The sequence below is a fragment of the Triticum urartu genome, chromosome 1A, assembly GCF_056163025.1.
Source record: "Triticum urartu cultivar PI428250 chromosome 1A, HENAU_Tu73, whole genome shotgun sequence".
Lineage (NCBI taxonomy): Eukaryota > Viridiplantae > Streptophyta > Magnoliopsida > Poales > Poaceae > Triticum > Triticum urartu.
The window spans coordinates 137,841,057-137,865,245 of NC_141873.1; the positions used below are offsets into that span (position 1 = coordinate 137,841,057).

Sequence of the window (24,189 nt, forward strand, 5' to 3'; positions counted from 1 at the left end):
ATTCTTAGAGCCCTACGACAATTGTACGCGGCGTCTGAAATCATCATTCTTATACGGTGGGTCACGCCACCAACAAAAGTTGAAAATCTTCAATTTGAGTTTTTCTTCAGTTTTCGAAATTCCTCAGTTGTTCAATTTCTTCAACTTTGCAAAGTCTTCACTCTTTCCGACTGTGTTCTTCATATATATATGAGTTTTCAGTCCTCTATATATGAGTTTTCAGTCCTCTACAACATTCACTTCTATACCTATACTAATTCTAGACTCCCTAATAATTCCTACATTAATTTGATTTTACGAGCCGCTAATCTAGTGGGACCAAATTATTATGGTGCAGATTAATTCGTGTATATATTTTGACCTTAATTATGTGCTTACTTCGGCCAGAAAAAAAAAGAACTCTAAAGGCCCACGGTCCTATTTTGCACAAAAAAGATGCCATCTTTCCTTATCCCTATTCTCCCAACCCCCACCTTCCTGCCCATCGCCATGGATCGCGCTGCCGCCCTGCGCCCCAACCATTGTCATTGCTCCCTGCCCCATCCGCCGCCGCCGCCCACCGCATCCACACTCTGTCGCATCCCACTGCCGCCTCCACCGCCACCTTGAACCATCTCTCTCCTTGGTCCTCTCTCTTTGAGTAGCATGCGGCTTCCGGCTGCGTGGTGGAGACGCGGCTGGTCGAGGGAACGCGAGTAAGGTGTACTATGTATCGTTCATCGATTTGTTCCCATCTCCTGTTCCTCTCCAATCGAACGTCGTGTCTAAAGTTGCTGCAACACATGGTGCTCTCCTTTCCTGTGGTGATGCATATAAGTGACAACAATGGTGTCCTATTGTCCCCTCCACACGTCTGACCGCCATGGCGCGGAAGTAGCCAGAGAAGATCGCACTCCGCGTAGAAAATTCTGTCGTGTTGTGTGGCTGCCCGACAACGTAATTTTCTTCTCTAAATTTATCTCATGGAACTTGGGCGCGTTTGATGGAAGCTGTACATTTTTCTATGGAAATATTTGGAGATTGTACGTTTTTCTTCCAGTATGTGCTAACTCTCAGATTATCTGCATGTTTAGCAAACAATTCTTCCGTCCAGGATTAAGAATCATATCTTATAGAGTGTATAATATTTTCTTGGTAGATTTGTAACATTTAAATATTGTTGGTTCTGCAAAAGAAATAGCTTCATGTATGGATTATTGAGTCACACATGTTTCTGTGTATGGTTTGTTTGTTGTATTTGGTAATGGATCTAAATAGGTGATCTTTTTAATACAAAACATTCATATATTTTTCTCTATTTGTAACCATGGAATCCCTAATATCATTTTTTGTTTTAATAATATGTGCGATCCTTCCTTTGCAGTTACAATGTTCAGATAGGATAGTTGCCAATTACAGAAATATGCTAAAGAATTTTCAGATACACTTTCAGAGTGCCCTCACAGTGATTTTCATGTTTACTAGTGGGTTCTGCATAATTATAAATCCGCTCTAAAATAAATTAGTAGATTTATGTTGCCCCATTATGCTTAGAAGAATATTCATGCATTCCTATAGATCTACTTCATCGAACAGTATTTATACAGTCTTCACAAGTATAGAACAAAAAAAATTGATGAAACTTACACAGTAGCATAACATTGTATGCAGATGAGAAGTTTGATTTAAAATGGTTTTTTCCACAACCAATTCCAATATGGCCAATTGAGTTGCTTCTGTCATGAAAAGTTTGACATGAGTCCTAACTTCTATAGGTAAGGAATTGATTTCCCTCTTCATAGGTTTCTATCTCTTTGAATTTATATTTTCGTTGCCACCAAATTACATTATTATTTTCTGCAAATTAAAGTTGAAATCCGGGGTTTATGTATGCTGGTAAAAAATAAAGCAGTGTTCCTGATATTCCTCATCTCTTTTTTAACACAATGTGCATCTTATATTCACTCATGTAAGCAATCTCAGCAAGACACCTCTCCTCTATCTTCAAACCACACTCTAAGTCCATGGTTTTCCTCGGCGCGTCAAACTATAGTTGGATCAGTGTTTCAAAAGACGTGGCGTGGGCTTGATGGATACCACGGAGTGAGAGGGATCAGCAAGGTGAGGTTCCCAGGGCTATGAATTAGCAAGTACTTTGTATTTTCTTTATTATTGCATTTCCCGTTTGTCCTAAATTCTACCTCCATCGATCTGTATTAATTGTCGTTGACTTAGTACATCAGCGGCAATTAATATGGTTCACATGGAGTACTTGATTCATTTCTTGCTTTCCACTGTTTGTAATATAAACCAAACTTTTCACGTGTTTATGTTGCTTGAATATTTTAGACCGAGTTAGAAGTAATACAACATGTCGTTCATAGTACATCATCGCTTGGCTCTGTAGACTACTAAAAGAATTTCTCTGACTATCCACAACAAAGGCTCACTCACCTATACACAACTCTTTCAGGTTGTTGAATCTCGCCTAATATAATAGAATCTTTTTGAATTATGTTTTGGCTAGAATTACTATATAGGAGTATGATTTATCTTCGTCTCCTTGCGCATTCATTCTGCATGAGAATCGAGGAGGTCAAACACTGACAGAAATCAAAACAGTGACACACTTATCAGACAGTGACATGGTACTTCTTTACAAACAGGGTACAAACTGTAAGAAAGCTCTTAGAATGTGTTAAACTTATTAGTCCATGATGTCGTCACACTTGACAAAGAGGTTGCTGAGCACAGCCATGGGTGGTACTGCCCGGTCTCTATTTTGTTTTCAGTAGTGAAGCTACCACTATTTTTTGTTTTCAGTGTGAAAACTCCAGACTTTCCCCAGCACGTATGTTCTTTGTTATTTTTTTGTTTGTCCTAAATACTACTTGATTTATGTTTCTTGCTTTCCACTATTTGTAATATGACTCCTCACGTGTTTATGTTGCCTGAATATTTCAGACCGAGTTAGAAGCAAAACCACATGTCGTTCGATGTTCACAGCTAAAATGATAGCTTGGATGTTTAGACTACTTCAAGAATTTCTCTGACTTCCCACTGTTGTTTATAAACTACAGAGGCTCAATGTCCTATACACAACTCCTTCAGGTTGTTGAACCTCGCCTAATCTAATATATGTTTTGGCCAGAATTACATATAGGAGTATGATTATCTTCGCCTCTTTCTTACGCATTCCTTCTGCATGAGAATTGAGGAGGCCAAACATTGATATAGATCGGAATAATGACACACTTATCAGACGGTGACATGGTACTTCTTTACAAACAGGGTACAAGCTGTAAGTTATTAGTCCATGATATCATAATACCTAATAAAGAGGTTGTTGAGCTCAGTCTTAAAAATAGAAAGGGCCATTGGTGGTAGTGCCCGGTCTCTATTTTGTTTTCAATAATGAAGCTACCACTATTTTTTGTTTTTAGTGTGAAAACTTAAGATTCTCCCCTGAATGTATTTTCCTTATTATCATATTTTTCGTTTGTCCTAAATACTACTTGATTCATGTATCTTGCTTTCCACTATTTGGTAATATGAACCAAACTCCTCACGCGTTTATGTTGCTTGAATATTTCAGAACGAGTTAAAAAACACATGTCGTTCATAGTACTTTTGGATGGTCACAACTAAAATGATTGCTTGGCTTCGTAGACTACTTCAAGAATTTCTCTGACTGCACACTGTTGTTTATAAACTATAGAGGCTCACTGGCCTATACACAATTGATTCAGGTTGTTGAACCTCGCCCAATCTAATAGAATCCTTTTGAATTATGTTTTGGCCAAAATCACTATATAGGAGAATGATTTATCTTCGTCTCTTTCTTACACATTCCTTCTGCTTGAGAATTGAGGAGGTCAAAGACTGACATAAATGAAATGGTGATACACTTATCACAGGTGACACGGTACTTCTTTACAAACAGGGTACAATCTGCAAGAAAACTCTTAGAAATTCTTAAACTTATTATTCCGTGAAATCATAATACCTGACAAAGAGGTTGCTACCCAATCTCTATTTTGTTTGCAGTAGTTAAGCTACCACTATTTTTTGTTTTCATAAACTCCAAATTTTCAACATTGTTAGCCAGATCCTCAAACTATCTTGACGAAGCTTTAGTCTCTATTTTGTAAGCTCATGGAGATTTTTGTTGGGTACAATTTGCATGACAATATCTTATATATGTTGTGGACTATTATTACATGTTGATAATGCTACTTCAGAAAACATGTGAACGCCATCCTAGGACAGAGAAAGAGGCACTATTGGCTAGGGATTACATGCTGGCTACCACCGACTGAAAATATGAGACATGGATTGACACAGAAACAAGGTTTCATAAATTCCGTACTCCCATATAATCTTGAAAAGGATGAGTCAGTCTTTCCTTCATGAGCTTATTTTCTTTATGATTCATGTACAGAGAAAGAAGAAACAAAAATAAACATCATAGGTCAGACGACGAGAATAGTGGTTTCTCTCAGCGTCGCATGCTTAGTTGGTGCAGCATGCTCCTGGGACATACCAGGCTAAGTGATGTTCCAGAGTACACATGGAATGTGACTTGATGGAAGTCAACGGCTTGATAGCAGGGTGATTGGATTTTCCATTCTCTTGCACAGTTCATTTATATGCTCATTTCAAATCAGTTAGCAATGCATCCAATGTGGAAACAAAGTTGGAAAAACTTATGCTTTCTATGTACATCTGATTTCCATGCTTTGGTGTTACTTCTTTTTGGCTTTAGTGGGTCCTGCAAGTGTGCATTGAGAAAAATATATTTCAATCTATGTGGTAAAAGGTTCCAATGTATATAATTATTATGTGCTAACGCACAAAAGTCCTCAAGTATATCATCCATCATGCCTAACTTCTATCTATGGCGTGCCCATGCTGCTTCATGTTGTTAGTACATGGAACTCCTTCGGTGACTATCTTAACTCCTGAAGCTATGGCCTACTCTATTGCCAGTTTCGTATAGAGTACGATCCTTTTCACCCTTTTTATGAAGTTGGCTATATTATTTTGGAGGGAGAGAGGAAGAAAGGTTGATGAATGATGACCCACAATCCATTGGTGAACCCTAGCAAACTTGGAAATGATAATATTAGGCATTCTGGTGTAAGCTAGAAGTAAGAAAAAACAGCAGTATCATCTACTCATTTCCCTACTTGAATACAAAACATGATTACTTCCTCAATTTTAACCAGGCATGATGATTCACGAGTTTATATATGGGGAAAATACATTAGCTCCTTGATGTATTGCTATAATTGTTTTTTACGTAACATCTGTTAGATATAATCCTCACATTGTATATATACTCGTATTGCTAATTCTTCAAGTTGACTTTTACCTAAGTCAATGTGATCGGACCCATCCCCCTCTATGCTAAACTCAACCCAGTATATTCACAAATTCTTCATGTGCGTTCTATTTGGAATCCGTTCAAAATCTTCACTATGTCCTTGTCAGCTGAAGAATTTGCGAACGAAACATTAAAATTTTCATATCTCAATTTTTGGGTTTTGCCGCTCAAACCATTCCGCATCCCACGATATGATTTATCTATTCACCCACGATCTCACACGATCTCCATTTCACAGTACGTGGGTGACGCATGTCGCTAGGATGAGAAGGGTCAGGGGCACATTCGTCCATTTTCCTCGGACGAACGGTTTTTCGCCTCGTCTATAAGTACCCCTCACCCTCCTCTGACCCCATTTACCCCGCTCAACCTCACTCCCCTTGCTCGAGCTCTCTGACCTAGCGTCGCCGCTACCTTCCATCATCTCCGGTGAGGAAGAGCTTCACTACCTTGACCTCGTCACCGTCGTACTCGTGCCGGCCGCGGAAATCTGCACTCCGCCGCCGCCGTAGCTGTCTTCTGCCGCCAAGTTAGGGCATGGAAGATCTGAACGGACTGTTGACGCTCAAAAGTGGCACAGTCATAAAATTAGCTTAGGCTCTATGAAGACTAATTCAAACTTAGGATTGGAGGTCACTCCGGATGTCTCTCTCTAAGAATATTGAGATGGATATGAAGATAGTCTATAGTGGAGGTCGGATGTAATAGGTATGACAAGTTCGGAGATGCTCATGTTGACACCAGATTAAAGAATGGCATGACTAATATGTCATCTGATGGAAAATGTTTCAACACGAAAGTTGTGCGTCTCGTAGAAACGGCTGATTCTGATATAAAAATCTTCTTAATCCGAGATCGTATGCAATTTGTGGAGGCAAAACAAGGTCAGAAACAGAAACTGCAGAGTCATTTTGGACCGACCGAGTTGATTTGATCGGTGAGACCTAATTGGTCTGAAAATTTACCAGAGAGTTGGCAATGTTCACTCGGTAGGACCGAAGCAAACCAATCGGTGAGACTGAGTTGATCCAAGAAATTACATAAGGATACAGAGAGTTGGCAACGTTCACTCGGTGGGACCGAAACGAACCAATCAGTGAGACCGAGTTGGTCCGGGAAATTACCAAAGATTCCTGTCCGAGTTAGGTTAGCGTTTTTGATGTTTTGGATGGAATTTTTAGTCCTTTTATTGTACGGGAAGTCCAGCCGCCTCATAAATAGATGAGAGGTGACGGCCGATTGAACAACACACAATCGCAAAAAATAGATCTACTACTTTTTCATCTACGTTTTGTCTCTCCCCTATTTTTGCTTCCTCGTTCTTCGTGTTGGAGAGCTGTGAATCCCAAGGCTCTAGGGCCGGCTGGACCGACCTAGGGCAGCCCACAGCCGCCGCACTCCCCGACAGGGTCCCTCCTGGGAGTGTGGGGTTTCGGGTCCTCAAAAGCTCTCGCCGGTTGACTTGCGAATCTCGCTTCCGGTGAGACTCCTTCGACGTGAGCTGCGGTGCATCACCCCCGGTGTCGAGGGTACATATGACGTGTTCGTGTGTGAACACACTTTTTGGCGACTCCGTTGGGGACTAAAGATCAATTGTCATCATCATCCATCATGTCTGGCAACGACAAGATTCCCAATCCCTCGAAAATCAACGCTGATAACATAATCAAGCCCAATTTTGAGGAGTTATCGGAGCAACATCGCCAAGTTTATGAGGAGTACAAGAAGGCGCGTGAAGAGAAGGAGATGCAGGAGTTCCTTGCTAAGTTCAAGAAGGATCGCTAAGGCAATATCACTTCAGTTGGAGAAATCAAGTTTTCTCCTCTTCATGATGAACATGTTAAACCCTCTGTAAGTAATACCTTCTCTCCCGAGGTATGGGCTGAAATTGATAGTCGTATTACTGATAGCAATAATATTTCATACCAAATTTTCTTGGAAAATAGTAATGCTAAAAATAGTATGCCTCAATCATCTAGTGGTAATGTTGGTGTGCCTGTTATTGCAGAAATCCCTAGTACAACTTTACCTATTTCACTGCTGAATTACAATTCGGCATACATGCCACAATTCACACCTGCAACTACTAACCCTACTCCTGCTATGCTACTGCCACAAGCTTCATCGCCCACTATGGATGATGGTCCAGCTAATCTTAGAGAGGAGATGGCTAAGATGCTTCGAGAGAATTTTGGAGTTGAGTTACCAAGGAATTAATGTATTTACCAAAAGCCATATCCAGAATACTTTGATGCAATTCAATGCCCTCCGGGATATAAAATTCCAGATTTTGTTAAGTTTAATGGAGAGGGCACAAAAACCACTTGGGAGCATGTTAGTCAGTACTTGGCACAATTAGGTGAGGCAAGTTAACGAGATGAGTGGAGAGTACGTTATTTTCCTTTATCTTTAACCGATACTGCTTTCTCGTGGCTTTCTGCGTTACCACCCGGTTCTATTACTACATGGTTTCACTTAGAACAAAAGTTTCATGATCATTTTTATAGTGGTGATAATGAGCTTAAGTTGTCACATCTTACATCGGTTAGACAAAAGCATGATGAATCGGTCTCCGATTACGTCAAGAGATTTAGAGAGACAAAAACCGGTGCTATAGTTTGGTGATAACCAAGAGGGATTTGGCTGATCTTGTGCTTAGTGGTTTGAGAACTCACATTAGAGAAAGGCTAGAAGGACATGAGTTTTTAAATATCAACCAATTCTTGCAAAGGGCTTTGGCTCAAGAAAGGCGAAGAAAAGATCTTCAAGAGGTGCATAGATATAAAACTGATCGTCCTAAGATGAATATGGTTGAGTATGATAGTGACCACTCGGACGATGAGGGTTATATTTATGCTGCTGAATTTGTTTGTCCATCTAAGGCCAAACCTTTACTTGCAATGATTTAAAGCCGATTCATAAGAATCGTGATGAAGAGATGAAATTTACTTTCGACATTGCTAAGTGTGATAGAATATTTGATGCTTTATTGCAAGCGAAGATTATTAGAATATGTCATACTTTACCACCGTTTCAAGATCTAAAACGGCATGCTTATTGCAAGTATCATAATTCTTTTTCTCATGCTACTAATGATTGTAATGTTTTTCGACGACAGATACAATTGGCCATTAATGACGGACTATTGAATTTTTCTGAGATGCAAGTTGATAAGTAGCCTTTCCCAATGAACACCATGGATTTGGAGGGGAAGAAGATGTTAATTCGGCCCAACATAGCCGAATCAACTAATAAGAATAACATTTTCATTGGTGAGCCCAGGAAAAATAAGGAGAGCGGCAAGGTCTTGGGGAGACCAGTTGTGCTTGACAAGAGACCCGATGGCAAGGAGATAATCAAGATCACCATCAAGAATCCTACACTCGGGGGCAACCACAAGTGCAAGAGAATACTCATGTCAAATTTGTTAAGCCCAAGAGTCCGGAGGTTGGCAAGTGGAAGACGAATGAAGCTAAAGTGCGTCGCAAGAAAATCAAGCCAACTTTTGATATGTTGTTGTCCAAGTATGCCAATCAAGCGGCCGGTTCTAGCTCTAATCGGTCATCAAATTTGAAGTGCTCAAGGTCACCTCCTAGCGAAGAATTTCAGCATCATGCAAGGCCATATGGGTCATGGGCACTGGGACCATGGATGGTGCCACCGCCCTATGTGCCATACTACGTGGGAGACTTCAATGGAGGATGGGGGTAGCCCCCAATGATCCCTTATGCTTTTCATCCGAGTTGGGCAGAACCAAGGGGGGCCATTCATGAGAGGCTTTCTTATCCCACACGAGGCCGTTTGAACAATGGTGTCAATCAGTCAATGCAAGATAATAAAAAAGGGTCAGCAGGCAAGTCTGGCGTGCCAAATCACCAAGTGCTGAAATTTCAGAGCCTAGAAAGCAAAAGGAGAAGAATACTAGTGGTGAAATTATTATGATAGGTACTAAAGAATTAATAATCAAAGAGCCAATTACTGTTGATAATCCAGCTGATTCTAATAAAGATGTGGCTACGGTCCAGCAAGGCCCCATGGCTAATGACCATGAAGCTAGCACAAGAAAGGACAAGTCGAGAGATCCAAAATATACTCAGCCTAAGTGGTGTCCTTCCGGTCTAACCAAGGCGCAAAAAAAGGAGATTGCAGCGCATGAGGAGAAATGAGAAGGAGGAATAAGAAGCAGAAAAGCTAAGGGATAAATTATTCAATGAAAGCCGTCCCATGATACCCCCCAAACAAGTGTGAAGGCCAAAGCAAAAGGAAAACATAGCAGCATCTGTATTGATCATAGCAACACCTATACCACCAACGGAGGACGATGCGGCTACTAGTACACTTTGCCGACTACTTTCTCTTCCCTTGGAGATATTTCGGAGTCAGTGAACATGCTTGCGGAAGGAGATGAAATGCTTTATTATGAGTCTACACCGGTTCATGAAGGTATGGATATTAATATGGTGTATTACTTACCCGCCGAATTTCGTGCTATAGATGAAGAAGGGGAAGTAGCTCAACTAGATTTTTGGTCCTAAAAATGCTATATTTGAGAAGCCAAAAGAGTCGGTGACGCACTTGAAGCCATCGTTCCTTAAAGGTCATATTAATGGATCGCCGATTGCTAGAATGCTTGTCGATGGTGGTGCTATGGTGAATCTTATGCCATATTCGGTCTTCAAAAAATTGGTGATACGTGATGAAGAGTTAATAAAGACCAACATGGTGCTTAATTGATTTGAAGGCAAAGAGAAAACTGAAGCCAAAGGTGTAATGTATGTGGAGCATACGGTGGGAAGCAAAACTTTGGCTACCGCATTCTTTGTCGCTGAGGTGCAAGGTAACTACAATGTGATATTAGGCCACGATTGGGTTCATGCAAACCAATGCGTGCCATCTACTATGCACCAGTTTTTAATTCGATGGGTTGATGATTAAGTAGAAGTCATTCATGCGGATAATTTGGCTTGTGTTGCTTTGGCCGATGCATCGGTGGATTGGCAACATCCCAATGCTACTTGCTTGACGGGGCGAGACTTGTCAGAATTTGATTTTCTTAGCGCCATAAAAAGTGGTTTCGTGCCCGTTTCTTTAAATCTGGTTGGCGATAATCGGCTCCAAGGTACGATGTATTTAAATGGATCCTAACTCAGAGTGGTTACAAAAGCGTCTTGTAGAATATCGGTCCAGTGAGAACGATATGTATGAGTCCATAGAAGAGTTAGATGATATGGATAAATTAGGACAAAGTTTTACATCGGCCGATCCATCAGCAGAGATAGATATAGGAGATGGTTCAATTCCTAGGCCGACATTTGTAAACAAAAATTTAAGATCCGATCATAAAGCTAAGTTGATCGAGCCATTGAAAGAATATGTTTATTGCTTTGCATGGGAATATCATGAGATGCCAGGTTTAAGCCAAGAGCTAGTGGAGCATCGGTTACCTATAAAGGCTGGTTTTAGACCATACAAGCAATCAGCAGAAAGTTTAATCCAAAAACATATGACCGGATCAAGGAAGAGATCAGTCGTTTGCTTAAAGCTAATTTTATTAGACCTTGCAGGTATGTGGAGCGGATTTCTAACATTGTACCAGTAGAGAAGAAAGGCTCCGGCAAGTTGAGGGTGTGCATTGATTTTGGAGATTTGAATACAGCTAAACCTAAAGATGAGTATCCCATGCCAATAGCCAATATGCATATTAATGATTCTTCTAGACATAAGGTCATTAGCTTTCTTGATGGTAATGCGGGCTATAACAAGATTTTTATGGCTGAAGAGGACATGTCCAAAACGGCTTTTAGATGTCCTAGTTTCCTTGGTTTGTTTGAGTGGACAGTGATGACCTTTGGATTAAAAAAATGTCGGTGCCACGTATCAAAGGGCTATGAATTTAATTTTTCATGATTTACTCGGTGTTATACTTGAGGTTTATATTGATGATATTGTCGTCAAATCAGATGCTTTTGAATCCTGTGCTTAGCTTTTGAGAGAATGAAAATATATGGACTAAAGATGAATCCTTTGAAGTATGCTTTTGCTGTATCAACTGGAAAGATTTTGGGTTTTATTATTCATCATGATCGCATAGAAATTGATCCCAAAAATATAGAAGCTATACAAAACGTAGAGGCTCCAACATGCAAGAGAGATATGCAAAAATTCCTTGGCAAAGTCAATTATTTGAGGAGATTCATAGCCAACTTGTCAGGGAAGGTTGATGCATTCACTCCCATCCTTCGGTTAAAGAATGAAACTAATTTTACTTGGGGGGTAAAACAGCAAGAAGCATTTGACATGATCAAAAATTATTTATGCACTCCTCCAGTGTTGAAAGCTCCCAAACATAAAGAGCCCTTTAGACTTTATATTGCAGCAGAAGAATGTGTTATTGGTGCTGTTTTAACTCAAGAGACCAAAGGAAATGAGCATGTTATCACTTATTTGAGCTGACGCTTATTGGACGCCGAGACAAGGTATAAATTTATTGAGAAATTATGTTTATGCTTATATTATGCTTGTACAAAATTGAGACATTATCTAGTGCCTAGTACTTGCATTTTAGCTTGTCAAACCGATGTCATCAAGTACATGTTGCATAGGCCAATTCTTAGTGGTAGAATTGGCAAGTGGACCTATGCTTTAATTGAATATGATTTGGCTTATGAATATCTGAAATCCATGAAAGGCCAAATTGTTGCTAATTTTATTTGAGCATCGGATTGATGACAAGCAAGATATTGATATAAACCCTGTCTCGTTAGTACCATGGAGATTATATTTTGATGGTTCAGTTTGTAGCAATGGCCAAGGTGTTGGTATTGTTTATATATCTCCTCATGGTGCTATTTTTGAAGCCTCATGCCGCTTAGAATATTTTTGCACAAATAATCAAGTTGAATATGAAGCATTTTTATTCGGCTTAGAAATGTTCCTTGCCATAGGTGCTACACATATTGAGGCTTTTGGTGATTCGTTATTAGTAGTGCAACAAATATCCAAAGTCTTTCAATGTTTTGACAAATCACTTAATGTTTATCTTGATAAATGTCTAGATATAATTTCTATTTTGGATTATTTTAGCATTTCTCATATATCTAGACATGACAATTGGAAAGCAAATGAGTTGGCACAACAAGCATCTGGCTATCATGTTGATCATGGTATGTTTCATATTTCTCAAAGGCCTATGTCTAGCCTTGCCAATATAGGGGAGGCCCAACCGGACCCAACCGTTTCGGCCACTAATGAAATATTTAATGCAAGAGAAAACCAAGACTGGAGGAAACCCATTATTGATTATTTGTGTGATCCTAGTAAGAGGGTGGATAGGACTATTTGGCATATGCTTTCAAATACACAATGAGAGATGATGGTCTCTATCACCGAACGGTTGATGATGTTCTTTTAAAGTCCCTGGACGAGGACCAAGCGAGAGTTGCTATGGGAGATGTCCATGAAGGTATTTGTGGCACTCATCAGTCAGCTCCCAAGATGAAATGGTTATTACGATGTGCTGGGTTTTATTGGCCGACAATGGTTAATGATTGCTTCCGATATTATAAAGGATGTGAAGCTTGTCAAACGTTTGGTGATATTTAGTTGGCTCCCGCTACTATGTTACATCCTATTATCAAGCCGTGGCCTTTTAGAGGTTGGGGATTAGACTTTATTGGAGAGATTCATCCTTCTTCTTCAAAGGGGCATCAGCTCGTGTTGGTGGCGACTGATTATTTCACTAAATGGTCTGAAGTAATAACACTCAAATATGACTCATACAGAGGTAATTCAATTCATAACTGAGCGCATTATTCATAGATTCGATATTCCTCAAACATTAACTACAGACCAAGGTTCATCCTTTATGTTACATCAAGTTAGAGAATTTTCCGAATCATATAAGATAAAGTTGCTCAATTCCTCTCCATATTATGCCCAAGCCAATGGACAAGCTTAGTCTAGCAATAAAATATTACTCAAGCTCATCAAGAAGAAGATTGAGGATAATCCAAGGAGATGGCATGAGCTACTGTCCGAAGCTTATGGGCGCATAGAATCTCAAGGCATGGTGCTACAAAGGTAACTCCATATGAGCTCGTATATAGTCAAGAGGCCGTTTTACTAGTGGAAGTGAATTTGAATGCTTTGAGAATAGCCAAACGGAATGATTTATCGGCGGTGGACTTTTATAACTTGATGATGGACAATATTGATGAAGTCGCTGATAAACATTTGGCTGCTTTGGAGGCCATAGAGAGACATAAGTTGAGGGTGGCAAGAGCTTACAATAAGAAGGTCAAGTTGATGACTTTTCAAGTTGGTGATCTCGTGTGGAAGGTGATTCTACCAATTGGTTTGAAAGACAGAAAATTTGGGAAGTGGTCTCTAAGTTGGGAAGGTCCTTTTAGGATTACAAGAGTAGTTCCTGGAAACTCATATTTGGTGGAATCCGTACAAGGGGCGTTGTTACCTGGAGCTCTCAATGGAAAATATTTAAAGAAGTACCACCCAAGTGTGTGGCAAGAAGCCTAGATAGGCAACAACCGATAAATAACTATCGCCCTTAGCATAAACATGGCCGATATATACTTATCGCCCTAAGAACATATAAATGGCCGATGGAGTGCTGACATCGTCCTTAGAACAAACTTGGTACAAGTTATTTTCCGGCATAACAGGGGGGCATGTGTTGACGCTCAAAAGTGGCACCGTCACATAATTAGCTTAGGCTATATAAAGACTAATTCAAACTTAGGATTGGAGGTCACTCCGAATGGCTATCTCTAAGAAGATCGAGATGGATATGAAGATGGTCTATAGCAGAGCTCGGATGTAATAGTTATGACAAGTTCGGAGATGCTCATGTTGACACCAGATTAAAGAATGGCATGAAACTCAATTAATATGGCCTCTGATGGAAAACTTCTCAACACGAAAGTTGTGCGTCTCGTCGAACAGTTGATTTTGATATAAAAATCGTCTTAATCCGAGATCGTATCCAACCTAGGACTGAAGCAAACCAATTGGTGAGACCGAGTTGATCCAAGAAATTACAGAAGGATACCGAGAGTTGGCAACGTTCACTCGGTGGGACTGAAACAAACCAATTGGTGAGACTGAGTTGGTCTGGGAAATTACCAAAGATTCCTGTCCGAGTTAGGTTAGGGTTTTTGATGTTTTGGACGGAATTTTTAGTCCTTTTCTTGTATGGGAAGTCCATCCACCTCATAAATAGATGAGAGGTGACGGCTGATTGAACAACACACAATCGCAAAAAACACATCTACTACTTTTTCATCTACGTTTTGTCTCTCCCCCGTTTTTCCTTCCTCGTTCTTTGTCATTCTTCATGTTGGAGAGCTGCAAATGCAGAGGCTCTAGGGACGGTTGGACCGACCTAGGGCAGCCCATAGCCGCCGCACTCCCTGACGGGGTCCCTCCCGGGAGTGTTGGGTTTCGGGTCCTCAAAAGTTCTCTCCGATTGTCTTGCGAATCACGCTTCCGGTGAGACTCCTTCGCCGTGAGCTGCGATGCATCACCCCTGGTGTCGAGGGTACACGTGACGTGTTCGTGTGCAAACACGGACGGGCTTCTCAACTTCTTCGCTCAGTTCATCGCGTTCTTCGTCAAGGGTACATAAAATCTATTTTTAGTGCCCTTGTTGATTCTGATGATTTCCGCAAAATCTTCAAAAGGTGTTTATTCTTCAAATTCCACACTCTTAAACACCACACTTGCATCTGTTCTTGATTTGTTTCTCTAAGCCATGTTTTTCTTCAAGATTCCTCAATTGTGTGGAATCTCAATCTATACAACTCTGGAACCTAAGTCAAAGAACGCTTAGTGAAATTCCTCAAGACACCCCTGGTCAAATCCTCAAACTTGTTTCTGTCAAAAAACTTATGAGAACGCATATGACCTCTCCAAATTCTTCGCATCTATACTTTGTTCACAGGTACACATGCCCGCTGCTGAATCTCTAGGTTCTCATCAACTTAACTCATTTACAACGCTCCTTGAAGACAAATTGCAGACCTCGTCGGTGAATTCGATTGTTCAAAATCCTCAGTTGAAGAAAACGGCCGATAGCAAAAGACCTCAGAAGGGAGGCAAGAGACCACAAGTGAATACTGCTTTAGAGATCCCTGATGATATCTATGCAGGGTACTGCACACCTGATGAAGCAATTTATGGCAAGGAGACGAAGAATGAGCGCAAAGTGCGCATTCAGAGGATGGAGAGGAGATGGGAATGAGAATAGAGGGAGTACAGATATGTGAATCCTAAGTACATGAAGAAATTCGCCATACACCCTCCATGCCCAAGACCTCCATTGGCATGAGGCCAAGAAGTTGATCCCACTAGCATCAAGCGTGGTGAGGATTTTCCAAAAGAATGGAAAAAGGTGGCAAGCTAAGTTAGCCAAAATGACCAAAGAAGAAGTGAAGAAATTCAATGAAGATTCTGCTGCTGCGGCTGTTGAAGCCTCTGCTAGCAATCCTAAGAAGGCTATGCCAAAGAAGCCTGCTAACAAGCCAAGTTCCTCAGCTGCTATGCCCTCACGGTCAAGCTCTTCAAAGCCCTCACGACCTGTTCCTCAAGCTACTTCCTCAAAAGCAGCTCCAGTCCCCTCTGCAAAATCCTCAGCAACAGGTGCAAAGTCCTCAGCACCTGCACATCTCGCCTCTTACCAAAGGACCACTGGAATATCAATTGCTTCAGGAGCATCTGCAAATTCTTCAGCTCCTCCTCAGTTCTCAACTGGCCCAACCTTGCTAAAGAAAAAAGGCTGCTGCTAGATAGCACAAGGCAAAGTCCTCACAAGAAGCATGTCACCTTTCAAGTACCATCTAGTGAATACGAAGCTGATGATGAAGAACTAGCTGAAATCATCAGAGACAGATAGCAAAGGGCCGCTAGAGCCAAGGCCAATGATGTGCCACTTCTACTGGATCCAAAGTTGATCCTTGACATCATAGATCTCTGACACAAGGACCGTAACAGTCCTATGCCTGACTTCAATCTCACACCTGGCCAAAGTCATATGTTAACGACCTTTATTGGCGAAGAAAAATGGAAATTTGAGAAGGCCAGGCAACTGAAGAAAGCTCAGTACAAGAAGGAGCATTTTCTAAAGAAAAATGTCATGAAGACGACTCCCGATGAACTTGTGACTATGCAGACTGAGATCAAAGCACTCAATGATGAATTTGACGCTTATCGTGCAGATTGGCCAGGAGCCAAAGCTAGATTCATCAAAATGGCAAAGGGATTTACATCAAAAGTTGCAGCTTCATCGCAACGTGAAATTCCTCAGGCTAAAGCATCTGCTCAGCCTACTGAAGAACATGCAAGCACAGCTGATGACAATCAGGCTGTTGATGATTCTGAAAGTACCAGGGCTGCTGAAGAAATTCCAGCCACTGAAGAAATTGCCAGTGCAACCTCCACTATTGCGTCTGAAGATCAAGCCAGGCCAGTTGAAGCATCTGCTACTGCACCTGAGGACACTGAACATGCTAGGGCAACTGCATTAGTTGCGCCTGAAGAAACTGAACCAATTTCTTCTGCTCCTCCTGCCAAGTCACCTTAGATGACAAGTACCAACCTTCCTTCTACATCAGAAGCGAAGAAGACCAAAGTTGTAGAGAAGGCATCTGTGAAGAAAAGGAAAGCATCTGCAAACTCAGAGTCTTCATCTCAAAAGAAAGTGAAGACTTTGACGAGATCCTATGCAAACCCAATAGATGTTGTTCCAATATCAAGCATGCCATCAAAGGAGATTGTTCCCTTTGGTGACGAATATGTGATTCCCAGTGAATCAGATGAAGAAAATCCTTCTCCTACTACGTCAGAGCACTTGGATGAAGAAATTGAAGTGGATAATATCCCGTCAACTCCTATGGTATCATCGCCCATGCCTCAGTTCACAGCTCAAGAGGCAGGCGTTGAAGAAATTGATGAAGAAGACGTGGATGTGGACATTGGGTCAACAACTCCAATTCTGAATGATGACTATTGGGAAATTCATCACCCCAATTCTCCTCTGACAACACCTCTGCACCAAATTCCTCAGTCCCTAGTACAAACTGAAGAAATTCATACGGGCTCTGAAGGATGCCAAGCTTCACTTCCTTCTGTTCCAGAAGAAGTTCCAGCTGGTAGTGATGAAGAAATGGAGGCCAAGGCTGCTGCTGGTGACACTGCTCCTGAAATTCCTCAGCTTGTGGCTCTAGAGGCTATGCATCAAGAGGCTGTGAAGACATGAACTGCAAATCTTCAGCCCAAGCCACAGAATCCTCACACCAAGAAGCAGAAGTTCAAGGCCGACGACTTCTTTGTTGAGCATCATTTCTTCACTGACTACAATCCATACGACTCTGCTCGACTCCATTGTAAGTGTTTTTGGACTGCCAGCCAGATGATTTTCTATTCCTCGCTGCTATTTGATAAGGACAAGATCTTTGACCATGATAAAATTCCTCATGTGGATATGGAGTCTCTTCTGTGCTTCACCCCATTCCTCAGTGTTCTTCATGATGCTGGGCTGCTCAACTTCTGCACCGACATCTGCGATTGGAATGAAGAACTCATTCTTCAATTCTTTGCCATGCTGCACATCATAAGAAACGTTGAAGATGTGAATTCATGGGTAGTGGACTAGATGACTGAAAACACTCACTACAAAGCACCGACCTCTGAATTACTTCATGCCATTCCAGTTAGTCCTCCAACTGAAGGTGCAAGGCACATCTATGATGAACTAGAACTGTCAAATCATCTGATGCAAGTGCTGATGAAGCCTTTGAAGCCAGGCCAAGCTCCAAGGACCACATTCCTCGTCAAGGAATTTCTCTATGTGCCAAGGACGATATACAGAATATTGACCAAAACCCTCAGTCCAATCAAGGGCCATAACTCTAATGACGAAGAAGTTGTTGGCATAATGAGGAATCTATTGTTCAATATCATCCATGGTATTCCTATCAACTACCAGGATTTCTTCATGAGGACTTTGGCCAATGTATCCCTGTCACCATTTGAGTTGAAGCCTTACGCTCCTTGGATTATGAGATTCATCAGATCAAGGTCTTCAATTCATTACAAGGCTGACTTTCAAAACCATCTCAGTTATTTGCCCCCGATTGAAGTCCTCAAAAGGACCATTTCCTCAGCTGATGAGAAGGGCAAGTGTAACGCCCTCGATGCGGCTATATCTCCCACGTGTCGAAGCACGACTTAGAGGCATAACCGCATTGAAAGCAATGTCACAAGTGAGGTAATCTTCACACGACCCATGTAATACATAAGGGAAAGAGATACATAGTTGGCTTACAATCGCCACTTCACACAATTACATAAATAAAGCATTACATCATCCAAATACAATCAAGGCCCGACTATGGAGCCAAAATAAAAGAAGACTACCCCAAATGCTACACAGATCCCCGATCATCCCGACTGGGCTCCACTATTGATCAACTAGCACGAAACAACACAAAGGACAAGATCTTCATCGAGCTCCTCCTTGAGCTTGGTTGCGTCACCTGCTCGGTTACATCGGCACCTACAAACTGGTTTTGGAAGTAACTGTGAGCCACAGGGACTCAGCAATCTCACACCCTCGCGATCAAGACTATTCAAGCTTATAGGAAGGGTAACATTTATGAGGTGAAGCTGCAGCAAGCGACTAGCATATGTGGTGGCTAACCTATTCGCAAAAGAGAGCGAGAAGAGAAGGCAAAGCACGGTCGAGAAATCTATGATCAAGAAGTGCTCCTAGAACAACCTACGTCAAGCATAACTCCAACACCGTGTTCACTTCCCGGACTCCGCCGAGAAGAGACCATCATGGTTACACACGCGGTTGATGCATTTTAATTAAGGTCAACTTTAGGTTTTCTACAACCGGACATTAACAAATTCGCATCTGCCCATAACCGCGGGCACGGCTTTCGAAAGTTCAAATCCCTGCAGAGGTGTCCCAAGTTAGCCCATCACAAGCTCTCACGGTCAATGAAGGATATTCCTTCTAGCGGGAAGACCCGATCAGACTCGGAATCCCGGTTACAAGACATTTTGACAATGGTAAAACAAGACCAGCAAAGCCACCCAGATGTGCCGACAAATCCTGATAGGAGCTGTACATATCTCGTTCTCAGGGCACACCGGATGAGCCAGACGTTGGGTAAGCCAGCCCAGAGTTGCCCCTGGTAGCCTCGGACATCGCTCAGTTGGACCAACACTTAGAGAAGCACTGGCCCAGGGGGGTTAAAATAAAGATGACCCTTGAGCCGGCCGACTCAAGGGAAAGAAAAGGCTAGGTGGCAAATGGTAAAACCAATGTTGGGCCTTGCTGGAGGAGTTTTATTCAAGGCGAACTGTCAAGGGGTTCCCATTATAACCCAACCGCGTAAGGAATGCAAAATCCGGGAACATAACACCGATATGACGGAAACTAGGGTGGCAAGAGTGGAACAAAACACCAGGCATAAGGCCGGGCCTTCCACCCTTTACCAAGTATATAGATGCATTAATTAGATAACATATATTGTGATATCCCAACAAAATATCCATGTTCCAACATGGAACAAGCTTCAATCTTCACCTGCAACTAACAACGCTATAAGAGGGGCTGAGCAAAGCGGTAACATAGCCAAACAACGGTTTGCTAGGACAAGGTGGGTTAGAGGCTTGGTTCAACAATATACGAGGCATGATAAGCAAGTGGTAGGTATCGCAGGATAGGCATAGCAAAAGAGCGAGCAACTAGCAAGCAAAGATAGAAGTGATTTCGAGGGTATGGTCATCTTGCCTGAAATCCCGCAAGGAAGAAGAACGAGTCCATGAAGAAGGCAAAACGGACGTAGTCGAACGGTTCCTCACAAACGCGACGTTATCGGAACCAACCCGAAGAAGCCACACCGGAAAGAAGCACACAACATAGTAAACAAACAACACATGGACATGGCATGATGCACAACCAAGTATGATGCATGTCCGGTTTAAAGATACATGGCATGGCATGGCAAAGTGCAAAAAACAACACTACAACTTAAGTGGAGCTCAATATGCAACGGAGTTGCATATAGAAGAAAACACCACATGACTTATTTCGTTCTCTCTCGTTTATGTACCCAACAAGATTAAATGTTGATTAGCATGGCAAGAGGGTGAAGCATAATAAAACTACCTAACTAGGCAAATTTAAATGAGGCCGGAACAACAAGCAACAAGTCCGGAAAAATCCTCATGTGCATATTTTTGGTTATGGTACTATTCTGCCCTAAACCATATTTTAGAGTTGTTAAACATGCAAAGTGATGCCACCATGTTAAACTAGGCATTTTTCTACCCCCAAAGCATATAAAGTTTATTAAAATCCAAGTTACGATTATTTAGTTATGAATTAAATCATTTTAACATGACAATTAAGCAAAACTTAAACAAACAGCATTTTAAACATTTTTAACAGGGATGAAAGTTGCATATTGTGAAACTAGATACAAATCTAAGCATTTTACACATATTGTTTGTTTAATTTGGATGCATGCATATTTAGCTATTGACAATTCAAAATGATGGCATTTACTATAATTATGCATGCACTAGAGAAATGCTAAATTGCAGTGAACAGGGAAAAAACATATGCGGGCCGAAAGTAATGCACTGTGCAAACCCAGAAGCAGAATTGGCCTGAAGCGGATGTTTGCACGTTTTGGAAAAAAAAACACACAGAGGAAAAGAATTGAGGCTCCATGGGATTCGATCCCAGGGCCTTCTGCTGTTCGTGCGCTGCGATGACCAGTGGGCTACTGACTTGGTTAGCTGAAAAATAGAATTGACTGGACATGAAACATGAGCAGAGCTTGATCTGAGTGAAGCAAAAATTGGTGAAAACAAAAGGTGCGGCCGTGGGGACAACACATGGACATGGCATGATGCACAACCAAGTATGATGCATGTCCGGTTTAAAGATACATGGCATGGCATGGCAAAGTGCAAAAAACAACACTACAACTTAAGTGGAGCTCAATATGCAACGGAGTTGCATATAGAAGAAAACACCACATGACTTATTTCGTTCTCTCTCGTTTATGTACCCAACAAGATTAAATGTTGATTAGCATGGCAAGAGGGTGAAGCATAATAAAACTACCTAACTAGGCAAATTTAAATGAGGCCGGAACAACAAGCAACAAGTCCGGAAAAATCCTCATGTGCATATTTTTGGTTATGGTACTATTCTGCCCTAAACCATATTTTAGAGTTGTTAAACATGCAAAGTGATGCCACCATGTTAAACTAGGCATTTTTCTACCCCCAAAGCATATAAAGTTTATTAAAATCCAAGTTACGATTATTTAGTTATGAATTAAATCATTTTAACATGACAATTAAGCAAAACTTAAACAAACAGCATTTTAAACATTTTTAACAGGGATGAAAGTTGCATATTGTGAAACTAGATACAAATCTAAGCATTTTACACATATTGTTTGTTTAATTTGGATGCATGCATATTTAGCTATTGACAATTCAAAATGATGGCATTTACTATAATTATGCATGCACTAGAGAAATGCTAAATTGCAGTGAACAGGGAAAAAACATATGCGGGCCGAAAGTAATGCACTGTGCAAACCCAGAAGCAGAATTGGCCTGAAGCGGATGTTTGCACGTTTTGGAAAAAAAAACACACAGAGGAAAAGAATTGAGGCTCCATGGGATTCGATCCCAGGGCCTTCTGCTGTTCGTGCGCTGCGATGACCAGTGGGCTACTGACTTGGTTAGCTGAAAAATAGAATTGACTGGACATGAAACATGAGCAGAGCTTGATCTGAGTGAAGCAAAAATTGGTGAAAACAAAAGGTGCGGCCGTGGGGATTTGAACCCTGGTCGCCCAGGTGGAAGTGCAGCGCAGCGACCAGCTGGGCTGAAACGTTCCTTGTAGACTGTAGGGGTTCGTCCCTAGATGACGCATCCTCTCGAACTGAACTGAACTGAAGAAACACGAACAGGTAGCAGAAAGGAAAAACAAGGGGGGCGCACGCGATTTGAACCCCAGATCCCTCAGATTAGCATGCGCGGCGATGATCACCAGGCTAGTGAGGGGATTGAGCTCAGATGGGGCGCAATGACTAAAGGCTGATCCTAACTACAAGCCATGGCTTCGGACGGACGGCAAAACTCCGGCGACGACAGCGAGCGAAGGCGGCAGCTTCTGCAGCAGAAGAGCACCGGCGTGGGTGCGGGATTGGATGCTTGAGCAGCTGCGGGATGGTCGCGTGCAGGCGGAGCAGCTGCAGGAGATTGGCTCGAGCACGAGCTTGAGCTCGTCCCGGGCATGGCGGCGAGGCAAGACGCAGCAGGGCCACGGGCTCGCAAACTAGCGCGGCCGTGCGCATGTGCAGATGCATGTGCGTGTTGGTGTGCCCGCGAAGGTGCAGCAAAGGGGCGGCGTGCGTGCAGAGGACGCGCATGTGCTGTGCGCGTATGTGCAGGAGGCGCATGGGTGTGAGGAGCTCGAGCACCTCATCCACGGCGGATATGGGATTGGCGACTCGGGAAGACGACCACGGTGACAGAATTGAACCGGAGGGAGAGATGGGGAGGAGCGGGGCTTCACCGCGGGGTGCTGCTGGAGTCGTACGAGGTCGCGGGTGACTGGAGACGGCGGGATGGCGCGATGATCGACGGAGGCGCTTGGGTCCGTGAAGCAGAGGAAGCAGAGGAAGATGACGTCGAGGAACTTGGTGGCTCCGGCCTTGGATCGCAGCGGGAACGGGGTTGTGGAGGCGTCGTGGTGCGTGTAGAGGGAGAAGGGGCCGGCGTTGGAGTTCCTACGCCAGAGGAGAGCTCCGGCTCCTCGTCCATGGCGATCCGGAGCGAGGCAACAAAGCGCTTGGATGTCCCTTACCTGCGTGGCGGCGGCGGAGAAAGAGGGGGAGGGGAAGACTAGAACCCTAGGGCGCTGCGGGGCCTCTTATAGGGGCGAGGCGCGGCTCGGCTGGCTGCCTCGGTGGCCATGTGCGGCGTGGTGCTCTGTTTTACCGTGAGAGAGGAAAGCGACTGGAGGTGGAAGAAAAAGTGAGAGTTGAGGGGATGACAGGCGGGCCCGACGGGGTGCATTGAGCAAAATTTACCAGGAAGAAGAGGAGAAAAGGCCAGGCGCGGGCTGGGCTAAAGTGGTTGTTGCTGGGCTGTTGCGGTGTGGCTGGGCTGCACTGCTGCTCTCTCTCCCCTGCCTCAATTTATTTTCTTCAAATTTCTTCAGGCAGGAAACAAAGAGAAAAAGCACAGGGATTTTGGAGAGGGAGTAGGCTGGAGTACAAATATCTCAGGAATTCTGGAATTATGCACCATTTAATAAATTGGCTTGACAATTTTATAGATAGAAAAATAATTCAAGTTTGAATTAAATGCAAACTTGAGCCATTTTTCAATCCAACCAAAACAACTCCAAAAAAATATGATATTTGACAGAGAGGTATAATGCATGGAGTAAGATCACCAGGAAATAAATGAACATTAATGGAAGAGGGAAAATGTCACTTGCAAAAACATGAAGGAAGAAGGAAGGGAGAGGTGTTGATACAAGGGCATGGCTTGAGAGAGAGATATCAAGGGCTGATTCACACACAACATGAAGAATGCAACCCGCATGATGAGCATGATGAAATGTAAAATGACAAGGGTAGAATGCAACATAACAAGTGAGATGAGCATGGTGCAAGAAGCAAATATATGACAAGGCACTCAACATGATCATGACATAAACATATAGGAATGAAATATGCAAAACAATTATGATAATACAACAA

General features: G+C 42.3%; 1 long non-coding RNA gene across 2 annotated transcripts; it reads right to left on the reverse strand.

The window, feature by feature from the left end:
- Positions 1-3,478: 3,478 nt before the first annotated feature.
- On the reverse strand, positions 3,479-23,416 carry LOC147990379 (uncharacterized). Of its 2 annotated transcripts, XR_015599372.1 has the most exons (3): positions 20,181-23,341; positions 18,062-18,939; positions 3,479-17,978 (listed from the first exon to the last, which is right to left on the reverse strand). It is a non-coding gene; the product is annotated as an uncharacterized LOC147990379 (long non-coding RNA). The 2 variants fall into 2 exon arrangements; XR_015599371.1 differs by lacking the exon at positions 3,479-17,978 and having other exon boundaries at positions 18,646-18,939; positions 20,181-23,416.
- Positions 23,417-24,189: the final 773 nt, after the last annotated feature.